Here is a 25,170-nt window from a genome sequence, read left to right as displayed (position 1 = left end):
AAAATTAATATATCCTGCTCCCAAAGTCCACCTCCTGAATTTGGGATGATTCGTTGTCTATTCAGGTATTCAACAGATGCAGGCACATCAAGTTGTTTGTGGAGTTTTAATCCGCTGCTTCTGAGGCTGCTGGGAGAGATTTCCCCTTCTCTTCTCTGTTCGCACAGCTCCTGGGGATCAGCTTTGGATTTGGACCCGCCTCTGCGTGTAGGTCGCCTGAGGGCGTCTGTTCCCCGCCCAGACAGGACGGGGTTAAAGGAGCAGCTGCTTCGGGGGCTCTGGCTCACCCAGGCCGCGGGGAGGGAGGGGTACAGAGGAGGCGGGGCGAGCCTGCGGCGGCAGAGGCCGGCGTGACGTGGCACCAGCCTGAGGCGCGCCGTGCGTTCCCCCCGGCGAAGTTGTCCCTGGATCACGGGACCCTGGCAGTGGTGGGCTGCACAGGCTCCTGGGAGGGGCGGTGTGGAGAGTGACCTGTGCTCGCACACAGGATTTTTGGAGGCGGCAGCAGCAGCCCCAGCGTCTCACGCCCGTCTCTGGGGTCCGCGCTGATAGCCGCGGCTCGCGCCAATCTCTGGAGTTCGTTTAGGCGGCGCTCTGAATTCCCTCTCCTTGCGCGCCGCGAAACAAAGAGGCAAGAAAAAGTCTCTTGCCTCTTCGGCAGCTGCAGACTTTTTCCCGGTCTCCCTCCCAGCCAGCTGTGGTGCGCTAACCCCTTCAGGCTGTGTTCACGCCGCCAACCCCAGTCCTCTCCCTGCGATCCGACCGAAGCCCGAGCCTCAACTCCCAGCCCCGCCCGCCCCGGCGGGTGAGCCGACAAGCCTCTCGGGCTGCTGAGTGCTGGTCGGCACTGATCCTCCGTGCGGGAATCTCTCCGCTTTGCCCTCTGCACCCCTGTGGCTGCGCTCTCCTCCGTGGCTCCGAAGCTTCCCCCCTCTGCCACCCGCAGTCTCTGCCCGCGAAGGGGCTTCCTAGTGCGTGGAAATCTTTCCTCCTTCACAGCTCCCTCCCACTGGTGCAGGTGCCGTCCCTATTCTTTTGTCTCTGTTATTTCTTTTTTCTTTTGCCCTACCCAAGTACGGGGGGAGTTTCTTGCCTTTTGGGAGGTCTGACGTTTTCTGCCAGCATTCAGTGGGTGTTCTGTAGGAGCAGTTCCACGTGTAGATGTATTTCTACTGTATCTGTGGGAAGGAAGGTGATCTCCGCGTCTTACTCTTCCGCCATCTTCTCTTCTCCCCCCTCAGGGATACTTTTAACAACAGAAGTGCCAAACTACAAAGAAGTGGAACCCACAAACATCGTTGAAGAAATTAAAGATGACCTAAATAAATGGAAAAACACCCCAGTTCATGGATTAGAAGATTTTATATCGTTATGACAGCAGTACTCCCTAAATTTTTCTACAGTTTCAATGCAATCCCTACCCAAGATTCAAGTTGTCTTTTTTTTTTTCTTTTTGGCAGAAATTATTGACAAGCTGATCTGAATATTCCTATGACCTAAGAATAGATAAAACAATCTTGAAAAAGAAAAAACAAAGTTGGAGGAGTCACACTAATTAGACAGTGTGGTAGTGGCATAAAGAGTGACATATAGATCAATAAAATAGGGTTTATAGTCTAGAATAAACCCTTACATTTATAATCAATCGCTTTTTTTTTTCATTTTTTAAGTTTATTTTTATTTTTCTGATTTTTTTTTTTCTTATGATCAATTGATTTTTGCCAAGGGTGCCCAGACAATTCAATGGAAGAAAGAATAGTCTTTGCAACAAATGGTACTACGACACTGGCTATCCACAGGCAAAAGAATAAAACTGTACTACCTCAATGCCACATAACAAAAGTTAACTAAAAAATGATCATAGAACTAAAAGTAAGAACTACAATTATAAAACTTTTAGAAGAAAATAAAGAGTAAATATTTTGTAACCTTGGGTTAGACAATAGTTTTAGATATGACATGAAAAGCACAAGTGACAAAAGAAGAAACAGACAAATTGTACTTTGTCAAAATTAAAACTTTTGTACCACAAGTAAAGTCATCAAGAAAGTGAAAAGGATGGCACAGAATGAAAGAACATGTTTGCAAAACATATCCTAATAAGGGACTTGTATTCAGAATAGACAAAGAAACAGAACTCAGTAATAAAATGACAAATAAGCCAATTTTAAAATGGGCAAAGGATTGGAATAGACATTTCTCTAAAGGTAAACAAATGGCCAATAAGCATATGAAAAGATGCTCAACATCTTAGTCATTAGCGAAATGCAAATTAAAATCATTAAAAAGTGAGATACCTCTTCACACCCATTAAGATAGTTATTATCAAAAGACAGACAACAAGTGTTGATGAGGATGTAGACAAACTGAAATATGATCCAGGTGGGAATATAAAATGGTGCAGCCACTTTGGAAAACACTTTGGCAGTTACTCAGAAGCTTAAACAGAGTTACCATATGATCCAGCAATTCTACGCCTAGGTATATACGTAAGAAAATTGAAGGAACATGTCCACACAAAAACCTGTGCATTAATGTTTACAGCAGCATTTTTCATAATGGCCAAAAAAGCAGAAACAATCCACATGTCCAACAACTCATGAATAAACATGTTGTATATGTATTTGAAATACTGTTTGTTACTGTTCATAACAAACAACAAGTACTGATTCCTGCTACAAAATGGATGAACCTTGAAAATATTAAGTAAAAGAAGCCAGACACAAAAGGCCACATATTGCATGATTTGCTTATAGAAAATGTGCCCAATGGGCAAATCCATAGATACAGAAAGTAGATTAATGGTTGAAGGCTAGGAAATGACTGTGAAGGGGCACAGGGTTTCTTTTTGGTATGACAAAAAGTTCTGGAATTAGTGGTGACAGTTGTATAACCTCCTCTGAATATATTAAAAACCACTGAATTGTATACTTTACAAGAATGAATTGTAAGGTATGTAAATTTTATTTTTAAAAAATCAATAGAGATTGACCAACGCTGAGACATACCCTGGGAAAGTAAGAAAACTTAAATTTTAAAAACCCAACAACAATCCAGGATCCAATAGGGAAAAAATATTAGGGTTGCCTCTGGCACAGAAATATTAATTGTATGTGCCCAGAAAGGGGGAGCAAATCTGACTGAGTTTTGAATTAAAGATTATTATTCAAAAGTTTTATACCCAAACAAGTTGTTATTCCTATACAAAGGTTACAGAATGATAATCTCAAATTTATAAGAACTGAAGAGATGCTCACTCCTGAACAACTGTTGAAAAATCTAGCTAAATAATAAAATTATTTAAATTAATAAACTCACAAACAGTTACACTGAAAAGACTGATGATATTGACCCCCTTTAAAAAACACATAAAATGGTGATTTTGCTTATAACATGGAAGAAAAATGCTATACTTCTTAAAAATAAAGCTAATCAATACAGTAGTAATACTACCATAATGAACTGAGACAACATTCACAAAATTAACGAATATTGTTATGTTGGGGGAAGTGTGTGTAGGTGGAGAGTGGGGAGAAGTAGGGCAAGTGCAACCAGTTTCTTAATTTTTTATATAATGGAGTCAATAGATACTATTTCATATCTGAGTGGTACATTGAGACAGTGGCTTAAGCATATTTGTTAATTACATGGCTGCTAAGTTAGCAAAAAAAAACAACTCAAAGAAAATCATATAGCAATAAAAAAAATGGAAAACAATAAGAAATCATTAAAAATGATAAGAAACCCTGAAGAACCAAAACAACTTTGAAAGAGAACAACAAAGTTGGAGGATTCACACTTCCTGATTTCAAAACAGTAATACAATAACACTGTGGTACTGGCATAAAGATAAATAGATCAATGGACTAGAATAGAGAGCCCAGAAATAAACCTTTGTGCCACATGGTCAAATGATCTCTGACCCTTGACAAGGGGCCAAGACCATTCAACAGGAAAAGAGCAGTCTCCTTAACAAATGGTGCTGGGAAAACTGGATATGCACATGCTCTTAAAAAGAATGAAATGGGGAAAAAAAAAAAAGAATGAAGTTGGAGCCTTATCTTACATCGTATACAAAAATTACCTCAAAATGGATTAAAGACCTAAAACCATAACATTCTTGGAAGAACACACAGGGGAAAAGCTTCATGGCATTGGACTTGGTAATGACTTCTTAGATATGACACCAAAAGCACAGGCAGCAAAAGTAAAACTCGACAATTGGGACTACATCAATATTAAAAATTTCTGGGCATCAAAGGACACAATCAACAAAGGTGAGAAGGCAACCCACTGATTGGGAGAAAAATTTATAAATCATATATCTGATAAGAGGTTAATACTCAGAATATGTAAAGAACTACTACAACTCAATGACCAAAAAATAACGCGATTCAAGAATGGGCAAAGTACTTGAATAGACATTTCTCCAAAGATGATATACAAATGGCCAAGAAGTATATAAAAAGATGCTCAATATAATCATGAAAGAAATGCAAGTCAAAAACATATCACTTCATACACACTAGGATGCCACTATAAAAAAAAAAACAGAAAATAACAAGTGTTGACAAAGATGTGGAAAAAGTGGAACCATTGTGTGCTGTTGGTGGGACTGTAAAATGGGCAGCTGCTGTGGAAAACAGTAGGGTGGTTCCTCAAATAATTAAAAATAGAACTACCATATAATCCAGCCATTCCACTTCTGGATATGTAACCCCCAAAATTGAAAGTAGGATCTTGAATGGATATTTGTACACTCATGTTCATAGCAGCATTATTCACAATGGTCTAAAGGTGGAAGCAACACAAGTATCTATTAACGGATGGATGAATGAATGAACAAACAAAATGTGGTATATACATACAACGCAGTATCATTCAGTCTTAAAAAAAAGACAATCCTGTCAGATAGTACAACACTGATGATCCTTGAGGACATTATGCTAAGTGAAGTAAACTTGTTACTTAAGGACAAATACTGTATTCCAATTACGTGAGGTACCTAGAGTAGTCAAATTCTTAGAATGGTGGTTGCCAGGGGCTTGAGCATAAGGTGGAATGGGGAGTTGCTATTTGAGTCAATGTAGAAATTCAGTTTTGCAAGATGAAAAGAGTTCTAGAGATGGGTGACGGTGATGTCTGCACAACAATATGAATGTATTTAATACCATTAAACTACACCATGCACAAAAACAAATTCAAAATGGATTAAAGACTTAAATGTAAGAACTGAAACCACAACCAAAAAAAGAGACAAAACTTCTTGAAGAAAACACAGGCACTAAGCTCTTTGACACTGATCTTAATAATTTTTTTTTGCATATGTCTCCTCAGGCAAGGGAAACAAAACCAAAAATAAACAAATGGGACTACATCAAACTAAAGAGCTTTTCCACAGTGAAGGGAACTATCATCTACTGAATGGGAGAAGATATCTGCAAGCAATCTATCTGATAAGGGGTTAATACCCAGAATATACAAAGAACTCATACAACTCAACATCAAAAACCCAAACAACCTGATTTTTAAAAATGGGCAAAGGATCTGAATAGACATTTTTGCAAAGAAGACATACAGATGGCCAAGAGGCACATGAAAAGATGCTCAACATCATTAATCATCAGGGAAATGAAAATCAAAACCACAATGAAATATCACCTCCCACTTGTCAGAATGGCTATTAGCAAAATACAACAAGTACTGGCAAGGATGAAGAGAAAAGGGAACACTCGTGCACTGTTGGTGGGAATGTAAATTGGTGCAGCCACTATGGAAAACAGTTTGGAGGCTCCTCACAAAATTAAAAACAGAACTATCACATGATCCAACAATTAACATATGGGTATTTTTCTGAAGAAAACAAAAACACTCATTCGAAAAGGTATATACACCCCTATGGTCACTGCAGCATTATTTACAATAGCCAAGATATGGAAGCAACCTAAATGCCCATGGATAAAGAAAATGTGGTGTATATATTTATGAAATGGAATATTGCTCAGCCATAAAAAGAATGAAATCTTGCCATTTGCAACAACATGGATGGACCTAGAGGGTATTATGCTAAGTGAAATCTAAAAACCAAAACAAACAAACATAACAAAACAGAAACAGAGTTATAGATAGAAAACAAACAGGTGGTTGTCAGAGGGGAGGTGGTGAAGGGAGGAAAGAAATAAGTGAGGGAGATTAAGAAGTCCAAACTTCCATTTGTAAAACAAATGAGTCTCGGGTATTAAGTGTACAGTGTGGGGAATACAGTCAATAACTATGTAATATCTTTGCATAGTGGCATATCGTAACTAGACTTACCGTGGTGTTTGAAATGTATAGAAATATCAAATCACTATTTTGTGCACAGGAACTAACAGAATGTTGTAGATTAATTATACTTCAGAAACAAGATAACAAACTCATAGAAAGAGATCAGATTTGTGGTTAACAGAGGCAACGGGTGGGGGGAGGGAGTGGGAATTGGTTGAGGGCAGTCAAACTTCCAGTTATAAGGTAAACAACTCTTAAGGATGTAATGTACAACATGATAAATAAAACTAACACTGCTGTATATTATAGATGAAAGTGGTTAAGAGAGTAAATCCTAAGAGTTCTCATCACAAGGAAAATATTTTTTTCTATGTCTTTAATTTGGTATCTGTATGAGATGATAGATGTTCACTAAACTTACTGTGATAATCATTTCATGATGTATGTAAGTCAAATCATTATGCTGTACTCAAACAAACAGTGCTGTATGTCAATTAAATCGATAAAACTGGAAGAAAAATAAATAAACTAGAATTACAAAGAAAAAATGGTTAAGATGATAAATTTTGTTATGCATATATTACCACAATTAAAAATAATAAAGAAAAAGAAAGAAAACACGAGAATCAAATACTTAGGAATGAATTTAGACAAGAAGGTATAACACTTGTACATTGGCAACTACAAGACCTTACTGGAAGAAATTAAAGACCTAAATAAATTGAAAAACATCCTGTGTTCATCGGCTGGAAGACAATGTTGTTAAGATGGCAATAAACCCCAAAGCAAGCTACATATTAAATGCAATTAACATAAGATTCCCAACAACCTTTTCAGCAGAAATGAAAAAAAGCTGATCCTAAAATTCATATGGAGACACAAGGGCCCTGATTGGCCAAAACAGTCTTTAAAAAGAACAAAGTTGGAAGACTCATACTTCTCAATTTTAAAACTTACAACAAAGCTCCAGTAACCAGATCAGTGCAGTAATGGCATACAGATCGGCATATAGATCAATGGAACAGAACTGAGAGCCTAGAAATAAACCCTCACATCTATGGTCAACTGATTTTTGACAAGGGTGCCAAGACCATTCAATGGAGAAAGAACAGTCTCAACAGCTGATTTTGGGACAATTCCATGTGGAAAGAATGTTTGACCCCTACCTCATACCATATAAATAAATTAACTCAATATACATCCAAGATGCAAATGAAAGAACTAAAAGTATAAAATTCTTGAAAGAAAATATACGGACAAATCTTCATGACTTTGGATTTGGCAATGGTTTCTTAAATATGACACCAAAAGCACAGGCAACAAAAGAAAAAATAGGTACACTGGGGCTTCACTGAAAGTAAACTGCTGTGCTTCACAAAACAGTAGTAAGTGAGTGAAAACACAACCCAGAGAGTGGAAGCAAATATTTGCAAATTACACATCTGATAAGATTCCACAATCCAGAATATATGAAGAACTCTTACAACTCAAAAACAAAAAGGCCAAACAACTTAATTAAAAAGTGGGCAGGGACTTCCCTGGTGGCTCAGTGGTTAAGAATCCACCTGACAACGCAGGGTTCATGCCCTGGTCCAGGAAGATCCCACATGCCACGGAGCAACTAAGCCCAGGCGCCACACTACTGAGCCTGCACTCTAGAGCCCACGAGCCACAAGTACTGAGCCAGCAAGCCACAACTACTGAAGCCCACGCACCTAGGGCCCGTGCTTTGCAACGAGAGACGCCACCGCAATGAGAAGCCCACACGCCACAACGAAGAGTAGCCCCCGCTCGCCACAACTAGAGAAAGCCTATGCACAGCAACGAAGACCAAATGCAGCCAAAAATTAATTAATTAATTAATTAATTAAATTTTTAAAATGGCCAACAAGCACATAAAAAGATACTTAACATCATTAGTCATTATGCAAAGGGAAAGGCAAAACAAACCACAATCAAAATGACAATGAGTGTGAGATACCACTTTGTACCTACTGGGATGGCAAAAAAAAAAAAAAAAAAGTAAACAAAGAGTGTTGGTGAATGTGGAGAAATTGGAACCCTTAGAAATTGCTGCTGGGAATGTAAAATGGTGTGGCCACTGTGAAAAACAGTTTGATGGTTCCTAAATAAGCTTAAAATAAAACTACCAAATGACCCAGCATTTTCAACTCTTACATGTATACCCAAAAGAACTGTATGTAGCTGTTCAAATAAAAACTTGTACACAAATGTGCATATCAGGTCTATTCACAATAGCCAAAAGGTAGAAACAACCTAAATGTTCATGAATGGATGAACACATAGACAAAATGTGTCTAAACATATAATGAAATATTATTCAGCCATAAAAAGCAATGAAGTACTGACAGATGCTGGGACATGGATAAATCTCAGAAAGATTATTCTAGAGTCAAAGAAGACTGACACAAAGGCCACATATGATATGATTCCAATTAAATGAAATAACCAGAATAGGCAAGGTCACAGAGGCAAAAAGTAGATTAGTGATTGACAGGGGCTGGTAGGAAGGGGGAATAGAGAGTAACTGCTTAATGGGTATGAGGTTTCCACTAGGGTGATGAAAAAGCTCTGGAACTAGATAGTGGTGATAGTTGTAAGACACTGTGAATATACTCAGCGCCACTGAACTGCATACTTTAAAATGATAAAACTGTAAACTTTGTTACGTATATGTATTCTAGTACACACACCAAAACCCCCTCTATCTGCATCCTTTCCCCCTACCTCCTCTATGGAACAAAAAGCCTCAATCTGTGTCTGTCCCAATTTTTGGCTTACTTTAAAAAAGAGTCTGATTGTACTATTTATATGTGTAATTACTGTCATTTAATACCTACCAAAAACTCAATTGAGAAATAATATTTATGGTTAAATGTCTGAATGTTTTGTGCCTTCTTTCAGCTAAACTAGTGGTCTCCAAATTGTTTTGATCATGGGGTCCCACTGATAAAATATTTTTGAGTACAAACTACTAAAGTAGATACTTATTTATAAATTATATATTATTGCTGTACTCATGCCCTGTAAAACATATACAAAAATATAAATTTTAAAAGGTTCATACTCCAATGAACCATTTTGCAAGTATCCCTATTTGGAGAGCACCTCTCCAAATCAATTTTATCTTGGGTTAAAGTAATGGTCTGCATTTACTGACCCCTTGAAATCTGCCTTTATGGAATTCCCTAAACTAAGGCCCTATTAGCCTTACATGATTGTTGTTACTGAGAATGTACTGTAAGGACGCCGTTGAGGATTTTGTTACACCACAACGCCTTCTTTATGAGGACAGACGAGAGAAATTTAAGAAGTCTCAGTACCAGAAATATCTGTAATGCTTTTGAAAATTTCGCTTGCTTTTATATTCGAGTTATGTAAGTGATCACAAAATTCTAGCAACACTAATTGCTAGAAAACATAAAGCAAAATTTGTGGCTCATTTTTAGCAACCACATCCACAAGGTATCAACTTGCCTTCCCGTCACTCTTAATTCTTCATGTATTTATTTTTCAAATCATGTTGTAGCTCACCCCTCCCTGGCTTCAGTCTAATTTTCCATCATTCCAATTCTTCATTTACTTAAAAAACAATCATATCATATTACTTATATATGTATGTGTGTGTGTGTGTGTGTGTGCGCGCGCTTAAAAGCACCTCAAAATTTCTTAAAAGACAGGAAGGAATGAATAAACAAAAACCAACAGGCAAAAAAACCAGGCAATATTGTTCAGAATGGAGGTCATTCTAAACTTGAAGCTCCCCTGTACCAAAGGTATAGACTTTGCAGATTTTGAAGCATTTAGCAGCAAAGCCTTTCATCCAAAGGGTAATTCGTAAATGAGTGTTGATGAAAAGCATGACGACTCAAACAGCACTGTACTACACTTTCTCACTCTTTTCCAGCTGGTAAGAAATGTTATAGTGAGGAAAGGGCAATTGGCTATTTTTCACCTGTGTGCAAAGCTTAACTAAAAAGTCCATGAAAAATGCAGTCACATTGCCAGATGGAATTTGTAGCCATGTACCTGGATGTGTTTCCTTCTGGTGTGCTCTGAAGTAATTTGGGGGTAACCTGTATTCAATGGTTTCTTGTTTTTCTCGCTCCGCTTCTCAAGGTATCTCCTCTGATGGTCGGTGATGCTGCTGTCTAGTTTAATTCGCCTGGGTGACAAACAAACTCTTTCATGGCCAAAAGCATGGCTCAGTCAGTCGGGCAGTATCAATGGTGGAAATAGAGCTGCCCCTCTCATGCAGAGTCACTTCCTTATCTGTTTGGGTCAATATATCTGATTCCACAGAAGTGGTGGTGGAAAGGATGTTGGCGGCAGTATCTGTGAGCAGCTCACTCTCCTCTGAGTGTCTAGAATCTGAAGAAGTGTTATTTATATAATGAAAACCTGGCTGTTTTCTCAGAATATATTTATCAAATTTAATCTGTTCAATTGTAATCTGATTGGCCCTCCCAGCTTGATGAGTAGAAAGAACCTTGTTTTTTTTTTAAGATCGCCTGTGTTTTTACGGCATTTCTCCAGGCTTTTATACCGTTTGTTTTTCTGAAGCTTGTTGTTCTGCTGTTGCTGTCTACCACTCCATTCCTTAACATCTTGTTCCCCCTTGCTATCATCCTGTGTACTTTCTGAGGGCTGGAGAGAATGTGTGATGGGACGCTGAAGAAGTTTAGCCAAACGATCAAGTCGCTCCACCAAGGAAAGTTCCTTCTTGGCACTGAACTCAGGAGGTTTCTGTTGCCTCTGTCGCTCCTGATACCTGTTCCAGAGTTCATTTAAACTCACAGTGTGCTGAGTTGTTAACTCTGGGGTGGCCTTATGATCCCTTTTTAGGTCATTAACTTGTTTGTCATATTTTGGAAAATCTCTAGCCTGACTTTTAGTAGTATGCTGTACTTCTTTGTTTTCCAAGCTTACATTGATACTGAGGCTCTCTATTCTGGTATAATCTGACTTTGTCTTTGCCACATTTTGATAAGAGGAAGGAAGACAAGTGTGTTCTCTTTGTTTGTCTGGATGATGCTGAAAGGAATCTTTCCAAGAATGCCTCATGAAAACTCTTCTTCCTAAGGATTCATGGCAAAAATCTTGATCACTTGGTAGGTGCACTGGATGATGAAAGTAAAACTTAGCTGACCTGAAGACAGAATGGGTGGTATTTTCAAATTCTGAATGACATCTGGACTCTGAAAAGGTGAAAAAAAAAAAAAAAAAGATTTTGAAGGACTTTCAAAATATTTGCATTCCCTTTAGAAATAGTATTCACATTTAATTCTTTAGATACAAAACAAAGACTGAAGGAAAGAATGGTCTATATAAAGATTCAGAAAATTCACTGCCTGGACAAAGGATTCATGCCTTGTGCCTAGTGGCTAGATTGGCATGGTAATAGTTTAAGAGACTCAGGATCAAAAGACCCAGATTCTGGGCTGGATTCTGCCACAGACTGGCTGTATGACCTTGAGGAGGGCATTTAGGTTCTTGGGATTGTAACAGCAGCTGCTATGTATTACTGCTTGCTATGTGTGGGCTATTATGATATATGCTCTATATCTGTTTTTTCCCCTCTTATCAAACTGAGAGAGAGGTATTATTAATCTCATTTTCAGCTAAGAAACCTGAGACTTTATTTTTATCATCAGTAATTAAATGGATGGAATTTTTAAAACTCCAACTCTTTGTATGTTTTAGAGCCTTGAAAAATTCTTTTTTCTGAACCATCTTCACACCCCCTCCATTTTTTTTATTGTGGTAAAATACACCTACTATAATTTACCATCTTCCATCTTCACATTTTGACAGTCATTCTATATCAAAATAGGCATTTTAAGATGTAGAACATCTTAACAACTATAAACCATAATTGCAAACGTTAATTCAGTGTCCATACACATTTTTAGAGTTCTAAGTCATGGAAGAAACAGACATACATATGAAACACAGTATCACTTGTAACTATGGGATCCATTTTACCTTCTCTATAGATTATTGGTAATCAGAATTTTCACAAAATACTCTGGGAATCCCTAAGACAATTTCCCGAAAATATAGTGGGATACATGGAGTCTGCTTTTATATCTAAAGGATAAAAAGACTCTCAAACCTCCCAATGAACAAAAGTCCAGGACCAGGTGGCTTCACTGCTGAATTCTACCGAATACTTAAGGAAGGATTAATATGAAAGATTCTCAAACTCTTCCAATAAGCAGAACAGGAGAGAACACTTCCAAACTTATTTTATAAGGCCCACATTACCCTGTTATCCAGACGTTACCTAGATACCCAGTGTAGATACACTACAAAAAAATTACAAGCCAATATCCCTGATGAACATAGATGCAAAAAGAAACCAAACAAAACATTAGCACACCAAATTCAATAATATATTAAAAGGATTATACACTATGATCAAGTGGGATTTATTCCAGGAATGCAAGGATGATTCAACATCTTACAAATCAATCAATGTGGTACATGACACTAACCAAATAAAGGACAAAAATCATATAGTCAATAGATGTAGAAAAAGCATTTGAGAAAACTCAAAATCCATTCATGATAAAAACTCTCACCAAAGTAGGTATACAGGAAACATAGCTCACGACCATTTCTGACAAGACCATAGCTAACATACTCAATGTTGAAAAATGGAAAGCATTTCCTCTAAGATCAGGAACAAGACAAGGATATCCACCGGCATCACGTTTATTGAACACAGTATTGGAAGTTCTAGCCAGAGCAATTAGGCAAGAAAAAGAAACAAAAGGCACCCAAATCAGAAGAGAAGCAAAATTGTCACTATGTGAAAATGACATGGTTTTAGATATAGAAAACCCTAAAGACGCCACCAAAAAAACTGTTACAACTAAAACATTCAGTAAAGTTGCAGTATACGAAATTATTTAACAGACAAAGATCTGTTGCATTTCTATACATTAATAATAAACTGCCAGAAAAACAAATTAAAACAATCCTGTTCATAATTGCATCAAAAGAATAAAATACCTAGGAATAAATTTAACCAAGGAGGTGAAAGACCTGTATACTGAAAACATTGATGAAAAAAGCTGAAAAAGACATGAACAAATGGGAAAATATTCTGTGTTCACAGATTGGAAGAATTAATATTGTTAAAATGTCCATACTACTCAAAACAATCTACAGATTCAATGCAATCCCTATCAAAATTCCAATGGCATTTTTCACAAAAATTGAACAATCCTAAAATTTGTATGTAACCACAAAAGACTCCAAATAGCCAAAGCAATCTTTAAAAAGTAGAAGAAAACTGTAGGCATCACACTTCCTGATTTCAAACTATATTACAAAGCTACAGTAATCAAAATGGTATAGTACTGACATAAAAACAGACATGTAGATCAATGGAAAAGAATAGAGAGACCAGAAATAAACTCACACATATAAGGTCAATTACCTTATGACAAAGCAGCCAAGAATATACAATGGGGAAAGGATAGTCTCTTCAATAAATGGTACTGGGAAAACTCGATAGCCACATGCAAAAGAATGAAACTGAAGCGTTATCTTACACCATACACAAAAATCAATTCTAAATGGATTGAAGATTTAAATGTAAGGTCTGAAACCATAAAATTCCTAGAAGAAAACATAGGCAGTAAGAGCTTTGACACTGGTGTTAGCAATAATTTTTTGAATTTGACGCCCAAAGCAAAGACAACAAAAGCGAAAGTAAATAGTAGGAGTACATCCAACTGAAAGGCTTCTGCACAGCAAAAGAAACCATCAGACTACTGAATGGAAGAAGATATTTGCAAATGACATATCTGACAAGGGGTTAACATCCAAAATAGACAAAGAATTCAACTCAAATAAAAACAAACAAACAAACAACCCAATTAAAAAATGAGGGCACAGGATCTTAATAGACATTTTTGTGAAGAAGACATACGAATGGCTAACAAATACAGGAAAAGATGCTCAGCACCAATAATCATCAGGGAAATGTAAACCAAAACCACAATGAGATATCACCTCACACCTGTTAGAATGGCTATCATCAAAAAGACAAGAAATAACAAGCATTAGTGAGGTTATGGAGCTAAAGGTTCCTTTTTCTGTGCACTGTTAGTGAGAATGTAATTGGTGTTGCCACTATGGAAATCAGTATGGAGGTTACCCAAAGAGTTAAAATGCAACTACCATACGATCCAGCAATTCTGCTTCTGGGTCTACACACAAAACAATTGAAAGCTTGGTCTTGGAGAGATATTCGTAGATCTGTGCTCACTGCAGCATTATTTAAAATAGCCAAGACATGGAAACCACCTAAGTGTCCACTGATGGATGAATAGATAAGGAAAGTGTGGTATGGGGGGGGGTGGGAGGAATTGGGAGATTGGGACTGACATATATACACTATTGATACTATGTATAAAATAGATAACTGATGAGAACCTACTGTATATAGCACAGGGAATTCTACTCAATGCTCTGTGGTGACCTAAATGGGAAGGAAATCCAAAAAAGAGGGGATATATATATATATATATATATATATATATATATATATATATATGTATAGCTGGTTCACTTTGCTGTACAGTAGAAACTAACACAACACTGTAAAGCAACTATACTCCAATAAAAATTAAAACAAAACAAAAAAAAAGAAAATGTGGTATAGAGGAAAGTGGGCAAGATGGCAGAGTAAAAAGACCTTGAGCTCACCTCCTCTCACAAGCACACCAAAATCACAACTATCCGCAGAGCAACCAATAAAAAAAAAACGCACACACACAAAACACTGGAACCCACCAGAAAAGATCTCCTACACCAAAAGACATAAAGAAGGAACGGCAACAAAACCGGTAATAGGGGGAGACTCACAATATAATCAAATTCCATAACCCCTATGTAGGCAACGAAAACTGGAGAGTAAATATATTCCAGAGGTTCTCCCAGGTTGGGGGTCTGGCATTGTTGAGATGAGCCCACAGAGCATTTGGCTTTGAAGGCCAGAAAGGCTTAATTGCAGGAGCCCCACAGGACTGGGGAAAATAGAGATATCACCCTTAAAGGGTGCACATGAAATCTCATATACCCTGGGACACAGGGCCAAAGAAGTAATTTGATAGGAGCCTGGGCCAGACCTACCTGCTCGTCTTGGAGAGTCTCCTGGAGCGGCAGGGGTTGGGGGAGGGTGGCTGCGGCTCACCCTGGGGACATAGACACTGGTGGCAGACATATTGGGGAATACTGTTGGTGGATGACATATTGGCTCATTAGCTCCAAAACCTGGCCCCACCCAACAGCCTGCAGGCAACAGTGCTGGGACGCCTCAGGCCAAAGAACTAACTGGGTCAGGACACAGCTCCACCCATTAGCAGACAGGCTGCCTAAAGACAAAAAAGCTCACAGCTGCCTTTGGACTAGCCCCTAGATATGGCCCAGCCCACCAGAGGGCCAAGACCCAGCACCACCCACCAGTAGACAGGCACAGGACTCTCCCACCAGGAAGCCAGGCCAAGCTTCTAGACCAGTCTCATTCACCAGGATGCAGGCACCAAAAGCAAGAAAACTATGATTCCTCAATGCAGGCCAGAGCCTACCCTGGGACCAGCTGGGCCTTGGACTGGCCCACTAGCAGGCCAAGGAAACCTTCAGGACACTCCAGACCCTGTACCCAACTGTGTCAGGAACCGACACCACCCCCTCAACAATCTGAAATGAGCTCTGGGATCCCAGGACCCTGCAGCTGGACTCCAGGGACCAGCTCTGCCTGCCAGTAGACCAGCACTAACCCCATGATCTGGCTTCAACTACCAGTGGGTAGGCAACAACCCTAGGGTCTTCAGGACCCTGACTCCACCCACCAGTGAGCCAGCATTAGCCCCGGGGCCCCTAGCATTCTGCAACCAGCCACGTTGTGACCAGGCCCTGCTAAACAGCAGCCAGCAGCATCCACACAAGGCAGGACCTGGCAACCAACCAGACTAGGGGCCTACCAGACTGCCCACATAGTTAGCCCACCACAACAGAAGGCCCAAGTAGCCCTCTTAGGGTGAACCCCTAGAGCACACAGCTTGGGTAACGAGAGGGGAGTGTGCTGCTGAAATGCACAGGACGCCTCCTACAGAGGGCCACTTCTCCAAGGTTGACAGATGTAACTTACCTACTACATACATAAAAATACAAATAGCAACTTATTGACAAAATGAGATGGCAGAGCAATATGTTTCAGATGAAGGAACAAGATAAAATCCCAGAAGAAGAACTAAGTGAAGTGGAAATAGGCAATCTACCCAAGAAATAGTTCAGAGCAATGATCATACAGATGATCAAAGAACTCAGGAGGAGAATGGATGCACAGAACGAGAAGTTATAAGTTTTAAGAAAAGAGTTAGAAAATGTAAAGAACAACCAGAGATGAAGAATACAATAACTGAAATGAAAAATACAGTGCAAGGAATCAAAGTAGACTAAAGGATTCAGAAGAATGGATCAGTGAGCTGGAAGACAGAGTAGTGGAAATCACTGCCACTGAACAGAAAAAAGATTTAAAAAAGAAAAGAAATGAGAACGGTTTAAAAGATCTCTGAGACAACATCAAGAGCACTAATATTCGCACTACAGGGGTCCCAGAAGAAGAGAGAAAGAGCCCAGGAACATATTTGAAAGAAAGAGCTCAGGAAAATATTTGAAGAGATAATAGCTGAAAACCTCCCTAACCTGGGAAAGGAAATAGTCATCCAAGTCCAAGAAGCGCAGAAAATCCCATACAGGATAACCCAAAGAGGAACACACCAAGACACGCTGTAATCAAAATGTCAAGAATTAAAGATACAGAGAATACTAAAAGCAGCAAGGGGAAAGCAGCAAATAACATACAAAGGAACTCCCATAAGACTATCAGTTGACTTTTCAGCAGGCACTCTGCAGGTCGGAAGGGACTGGCATGATATATTTAAAGTGATGAAAGGGAAGAACCTACATCCAAGAATACTCTACTCAGCAAGGCTCTTGTTCAGATTTGACAGAGAAATCAAAAGCTGTACAGACAAGCAAAGGCTAAAAGAATTCAGCACCACTAAACCAGCTTTACAACAAATGTTAAAGGAACTTCTCCAGGTGCAAAAGAAAAGGCCACAACTAGATATAAGAAAACTATGGAACAAAAAAGCTCACCAGTAAACATACAGTAAAGGTAGGAAATCATTCGCAAACAAAGCTAGCAGGAAGATTAAAAGACGAAAGTAGTAAAATCATCTGTATCCACGATAAGCAGTTAAGGGATACACAAAACAATTTGATGTAAAACATGACATAAAAAACAGTAATCATGAGGGGAGGAGAGTACACATGGAGGGTAATGGCAAATGCATTTGAAATTAAGACATCAGCAATTTAGAAGAATCACCATATGTATACAGAGACTGCTATACAATAACCTCAAGGTAACCACAAGCCAAAAATCTGTAACAGATACACACATACACAAAAAAGGAATCTAAACATAACACTGAAGATAGTCATCAAATCACAAGAGAAGAGAACAAAAGAAGGGGGAAAAAAAGACCTACAGAAACAAATCCAAAACAATTAACAAAATGACAGTACGAACATACATATCGATAATTACCTTAAACGTAAACAGACTGAATGCTCCAACCAAAAGACACAAACTGGCTGAATGGATACAAAAATAAGACCCGTGTATTTGCTGCCTACAAGAGACTCACTACAGATCTAGAGACACATACAGACTAAAAGTGAGGGGATGGAAAAGGTAGTCCACACAAATGAAAATCGAAAGAAAGCCAGAGTACCAATATTTATATTAGATGAAATCAACTTTAAAATAAAAACTGTCACAGGAGACAAAGAAGGACACTACAGAATGATCAAGGGATCAATCCAAGAAGAAGATATAACAACTGTAAATATATATGCACCCAACATAGGAGCACCTGAATACAGAAGGCAAAATATTAATAGACATAAAAGGAGAAATCAACAGCAGCACAATAATAGTAAGGACTTTAACACCTGACTTACATCAATGGACAGATCATCCAGAGAGAAAATCAACAGGGAAACACAGGCCTTAAATAACACATTAGACCAAAGGGACTTAACTGATATTTATAGAGCATTCCACCCAAAAGCAGCAGAATGCACATTCTTTTCAAGTGCACATGTAACATTCTCCAGGACAGATCACATGTTAGGCCACAAAACAAGCCTTGGTAAATTTAAGAAAACTGAAATCATATCAAGCTTCTTTTCCAACCACAACTCTATGGAACTAGAAATCACCTACAAGAAAAAAAACCTGCAAAAACCACAAACACGTGGAGGCTAAACAATATGCTACTAAACAACTGATGGATCACTGAAGAAATCAAAGAGGAAATCAAAAACTACCTAGAGACAAATGAAAACGAAAGCACGATGATCCAAGACTTATGGGACGCAGACAAAGCAGTTCTAAGAGGGAAGTTTATAGTAATACAGGCTTACCTCAGGAAACAAGAAAAATCTCAAATTAACAACCTAAACTTACATCTAAAGCAAGTAGAGAAAGAAGAATAAATAAAAACCAAAGTTAGTAGAAGGAAAGAAATCATAAATATCAGAGCAGAAATAAATGAAATAGAGACTAAAAAAAACAATAGGAAAGATCAATGAAACTAAAAGCTGGCTCTTTGAAAATATAAACAAAATTGATAAACCTTTAGGAAGACTCATCAAGAAAAAAAGGGAGAGGGCCCCAATCAATAAAATCAGAAATGAAAAAGGAGAAGTTACAACCGACACCACAGAAATACAAAGGATCATAAGAGACTACTATGAGCAACTACATGCCAATAAAACGGACAACCTAGAAGGAACTGATGAATTCTTAGAAAGGTACAACCTCCCAAGACTGAATCAGGAAGACACAGAAAATATGAACAGACCAATTACCAGAACTGAAATTGAATCAGCAATTTAAAAATTCCCAACAAAGAAAAGTCCAGGACCAAATGGCTTCACAGGTGAATTCTACCAAACATTGAGAAGAGTTAACACCCATCCTTCTGAAACCCTTCCAAAAGTTTGCAGAGGAAAGAAAACTTCTGAACTCATTCTAGGAGGCCACCATCACCCTGATACCAAAACCAGATAAAGATATTACACAAAAGAAAACTACAGACCAATACCACTGATGAACATAGATGCAAAAATCCTCTACAAAATACTAGCAAACCGAATCCACTAATAAATTAAAAGGCTCATACACCATGATCACGTGGGATTCATCCCAGGGATGCAAGGATTTTTCAATATCTGCAAATCAATCAGTGTGATACACCGCATTAACAAACTGAAGAATAAAAACCATATGATCGGGCTTCCCTGGTGGCACCGTGGTTAAGAATCCACCTGCCACTGCAGGGGACACGGATTCGAGCCCTGGTCCCGGAAGATCCCACATGCCGTGAAGCAACTAAGCCCGTGTGCCACAACTGCTGAGCCTGTGCTCTAGAGCCTGTGAGCCACAACTACTGAGCCCGCGTGCTACAACTACTGAAGCCTGTGCGCCTAGAGCCTGTGCTCCGCAACAAAGAGAAGCCACCGCAATGAGAAGCCCGCACACCGCAACAAAGAGTAGCCCCCGCTCGTTGCAACTAGAGAAAGCCCGCACACAGTAATGAAGACCCAACACAGCCAAAAATAAATAAATAAAATAAATTTATTAAAAAAAAAACATATGATCATCTCAATAGATGCAGAAAAAGCTTTTGACAAATTTCAACACACATTTATGATAAAAACTCTCTAGAAAGTGGGCACAGAGAGAACATACCTCAACACAATAAAGGCCATATATGACAAACCCACAGCTAACATTATACTCAATGGTGAAAAGCTGAAAGCATTTCCCCTAAGATCAGGAACAAGACAAGGATGTCCACTCTCGCCACTTTTTTTCAACATAGTTTTGAAGGTCCTAGTCACGGCAAGCAGAGAAGAAAAAGAAATAAAACGAATCCAAATTGGAAAAGAAGAAGTAAAACTGTCAGTTTTTACAGATGACATGATACTATAAAATCCTAAAGCTGCTACCAGAAAACTACTAGAGCTCATCAGTGAATTCGCTAAAGTTTCAGGATATGAAATTAATACACAGAAATCTGCTGCATTTCTACATACTAACAACGAAAGCTAAGAAAGACCAATTAAGCAAACAATCCCATTCACCATTTAGAACTAATAAACGAGTCAGCATCGTTGCAGGATAAAAGTTAAATATTAAAAAAATCAATTGTATTATGATATACTTGCAATTAACAAACTGAAAATGAAATTAAGAAAACCATTCTGGGGGAATTCTCTGGCAGTCCAGTGGTTAGGACTCTGCAATTCCACTGCAAGAGGGCATAAGTTAGATCCCTGGTTGGGGAACTAAGATCCCTCAAGTCAAGCAGCACAGCCAAAAACAAAAAGAAAAGCAAAAGGAAACCATTCTGTTCACAACAGCCTCAAAAAAATTAAAATATTAATGTAAATTTAACATAAGAAGAGAAAAACTTCTACTCTGAAAGCTACAAAAAATGACTGCAAGAAATTAAAGAATATCTAAATAAATATCTAAATCAATAAATATCTATCTAAATCAAACATCCCAAGTCCACGGACTTACTGTTAAGAAAGCAATTCTCACCAAAGTGATCACAGATTCAACACAATCCCTATCAGAATCCTAGCTGATTTCTTAGTAGAAATTTTGCAAGCATATGGAATTGTCAAGGACCCAGAAGAGCCAAGACAATCATGAAAAATAAGGTCATGTTGGAGGACTCATACTTCCCAATTTTAACTCACAGAATGGGAGAATATATCAAAATCAAAATTTTGATAAGAATGTGTATCTAGAATACATAGAACTCTTAAAACTCAATAAAAAAGAGAAATAGCCCAAATAAAAACCAGGCCAGGATCTGAATACACATTTCTCCAAGGATAACACACAACTGGCCAATAAGCACACAGAAAGATGTTCAACATCATAATCAGGAGGCAAATGCAAATCAAAAGCAAAATGAGATACAACTTCACGTCCACTAGAATAGATCCAATGAAAAAGTCAGATAATAAGTGTTGGTGAGTTAGTAGAGAAATTGAAATCCTCATACATTGCTACTGGGAATGTAAAATGGTGCAGCCACTTTGGCAAACAGTCTGACAACTCCTCAGATGATGAAATATAAAGTTATCACATGATCTAGGAATTCCATTCCTGGGTACGTACCCAAGACAAATGAAAACATATTGTCCATATAAAAACCTGTACATGAATAGAAAAGCATTTATATTTTATAAATATAAAATCATTATTTTATAAAAGCATTATTCATAGTAGCCAAAAGGTGGAAACAACCAAATGTCCATCAACAAACAGATAAACAAACTGTGATACATACATACGATGAAATATTATTGAGCCATTAGAAGGAATAAAATAATGATACAAGCCCTAACTTGGATGAACCCAAAAACATCATGCTGAGTTACAAGAAGCCAGTCACAAAAGTCCACACATTAAATGATTCCATTTGTATTAAGGTCTAGAATAGGAAAATTTATAATAGAGACAAAGTAGATCAGTGGTTGACTTAGGGCTTGGGGGGAGGTGGGTGATGAGGAAATAGAGGGGTGATAGCTAAGGGGTATAGAGTTTCTTTCTGAGGTGATAAAAATGTTCTAAAGTCAACTGTGTTGATGGTTGCACATATCTGTGAATAGGGTAAAAATCATTAAATGGTACACTTTAAGTGGGAGAATTATATATGTGCATTACATATTAAAAAAGCTGTTTGAAAAAAAAATGTTCTATGAGCATTTGAAAGGTTGTGTTTTAAAAGCATACAAACATTTATACACATCAACCTCAATATTTCCAGATGTTTCTCTAACTCTGCTTTTTTTTTTTTTAATTTCATTTCTATGGTCTGTCATGGGCTAAGTATGTGTGTTCAAGCTCTCTAGTGTTCTGTATTATCCATTTCTCCTTGAGGGTCCTCTAGGGCAGCGGTCCCCAACCTTTTTGCCACCAGGGACCGGTGTCATGGAAGACAATTTTTCCACAGACGGGGTTGGGGGGTGGGGGGATGGTTCAGGCGGTAACGTGAGGAATGGGGAGCGATAGGGAGCTGCAGATGAAGTTTCTCTCGCTCGCCCGCCCGCCGCTCACCTCCTCTGTGCGGCCTGGGCTAGAGTATGCTTCTGCAGGTTATATTTCCATCTTTCTTTTCCAAGCTATGTCTCCTAGACTACCCACTGCAGAATTGCAATGTTGTTTTTTCATCTTACACATTCTTTTTTGTGTGTGATAAACACAGAAGATTAAATTTACCATCTTAACCAATTTTTAAGCATACAGTTCAGCAGTGTTAAGTATGTTCACACTGTTGCACAACAGATCTCTAGAACATCTTCATCTTGCAACACTGAAACTCTATACCCAATAAACATGAACTCCCCCTCCTTTCTCTCCCCAGCCGTTGGCAGCCACTTTTCTACTTTGTTTCTATGATTTTCACTATTTCAGATACTTCACGTAGGCGGAATATACAGTGTTTATCTTTTTGTGACTGGCTTATTTCACTCAGCACAAGGTCCTTGAGATTCACCTATGTTATAGCATGTGACAGGATTTTCTTCTTTTAAGGCTGCATAACATTCTATTGTATAGATATCACATTATATTTATCCATTCATCTGCTGATGGACGTATCTTGATTATCGTGAGTAATGCTGCAATGAACATGGGTGTGCAGATATCTGTGAGATCCTGCTTTGAATTCCTTTGGATATACACCCAGAAGTGGGATTGCTGTATCATATCGTCATTCTATTTTTAATTTTTTAGGAACCTCCACACTGTTTTCCATAATGGCTGTGCCGTTTTATATTTCCACCAGCAGTGCACAAGGGATCCAATTTCTCTGCATCCTTGACAACGATTGTTATTTTCTGTTCTTTTGATACTACCCATCCTAATAGGTGTGCAGTAGTATCTCATTGTGGTTTTGATTTGCATTTCTTTGATGATTAGTGATATTAAGCATCTTTTCATATACTTGTTGGCCATTCATATATACTCCCTGGAGAAGTGTCTATTCGAGTCCTTTACCCATTTTTAAATTGGGTTTCTTTGTTGTTGACTTTTAGAAGTTCCATATATAATCTGGATATTGGTCACTTATCATGATTTGCAAATATTTTCTCCTATTCCACAGGTTGTCTTTTAACTCTGTTGATTGTGTCCTTTGAAGCAGAGTTTTAAATTCTGATATAGTATAATTTATTTATTTTTGCTTTTGTTGCCTATACTGTTGGTGTCATAGCCACGAAATCATTGCCAAATCCAATGTCATGAAGCTTTCCCCCCATGTTTTCTTCTAAGAGTTTTATAATTTTAGCTCTTCTGTTTGGATCTTTGATCCATTTTGGGTTAATTTTGTATATGGTAAAAGGTAATGGTCCAAATTAATTCTTCTGCATGTGGATATCCAGTTTTCCTTTGACAGCTAGGTAGTAATGGCTTGTGTCCTATACACTTTTCTTTTATGTTATTAGAAAAAGGGGGCCATGGGTGAACATAAATAGATTTGATCTTGGGTCTTTTTTATTGTAATTTTTTAAAAGTTTGTATTGAGATTCTTTCTGTCTTTGTCACAGTCATCTGGAATGCCTTAAGCTTTCCCTCCCCTGTTTCAGTGTTGAGACATGATACTTCACTTCTAATACTATCAGCCTTGGGTATTTAATTGTAATTTTGTTTCTAAATTGCCAGTGTCTTTTCCCAGAAGTAACAATTATCTTACAAATAAATACATACATCCACACAGACAAAGAAGCACTGAAGTGATATGCATAAGAAAGCAAAAAATAAAAAGATGGAACTCTGTTTAAATTGTGAGACTATAGTCTCATCAGAATTAAGTGGAAACACGTAGACACAGGCGTTTGCGTGTGCATGCTCTCTCTCTCTCACACCCCCTACCCCACTCCCCATTACCTGCAATATCTATTTGCAAGGATTTCTTCTCTTCGGGCCAGGCTTCCTTAGGAACGGTCCTCTTACTGTGGATCTCCCCTTTCTGTTTAATGGCTTTAGTGTCTGCTAGATTATCAATCTTCGTGTCTTGTAGTTGAGCTGACTGCTCTGAAGCAGCAGCAGCCCTGGAACCTAAGAGAGGGAAATCACGATTCAGACAGGAAGCTGACAAAAATTATTTTAAAATACCTCTCAAGCATCTACTAGTGTGAGAAGAGAGTTACACTGGATAAACAGTGAGATGGATGCAGGACAGGAATAAAGACGCAGACGTAGAGAACAGACGTGAGGACACGGGGAGGGGGAAGGGGAAGCTGGGACGAAGTGAGAGAGTGGCACGGACTCATATACTACCAAATGTAAAATAGATAGTTAGTGGGAAGCAGCCGCATAGCACAGGGAGATCAGCTCAGTGTGGTGTGACCAGCTAGAGGGGTGGGATCGGGAGGGTGGGAGGGAGATGCAAGAGGGAGGAGATATGGGGATATATGTATATGTATAGCTGATTCACTTTGTTATAAAGCAGAAACTAACACACCATTGTCAAGCAATTATACTCCAATAAAGATGTTTAAAACAAAACCAAAAAAACTGAGATGGAAAGAGAAAAGCATTTTGGGCAAAGGTGAATACATATGAAAAAAAATGGAATCAGGAAAGCAATTGAACATCTAAGAAACAGTGCAAGTATATAATTTATTAGATTATAGAATTTGTAAGGAAAAGAGAAAAATTAGCATTTGAAAGGTTCTTTGGGAGCCCATTCTACTGTTCTGAAAGAC

General features: G+C 38.3%; 1 long non-coding RNA gene across 1 annotated transcript; it reads right to left on the bottom strand.

Annotated features, from left to right (window-relative positions):
• Window positions 1-11,196: 11,196 nt before the first annotated feature.
• On the bottom strand, window positions 11,197-25,026 carry LOC309622059. Its single transcript, XR_014240459.1, has 2 exons — window positions 24,350-25,026; window positions 11,197-11,486 (listed from the first exon to the last, which is right to left on the bottom strand). It is a non-coding gene; the product is annotated as an uncharacterized lncRNA (long non-coding RNA).
• Window positions 25,027-25,170: the final 144 nt, after the last annotated feature.

The sequence above is a fragment of the Balaenoptera borealis genome (assembly GCF_965194805.1).
Source record: "Balaenoptera borealis genome assembly, contig: HAP1_SCAFFOLD_1437, whole genome shotgun sequence".
Lineage (NCBI taxonomy): Eukaryota > Metazoa > Chordata > Mammalia > Artiodactyla > Balaenopteridae > Balaenoptera > Balaenoptera borealis.
Note: the sequence above shows the minus strand (reverse complement) of the source record. Positions and strands in the feature narration are given on the sequence as shown.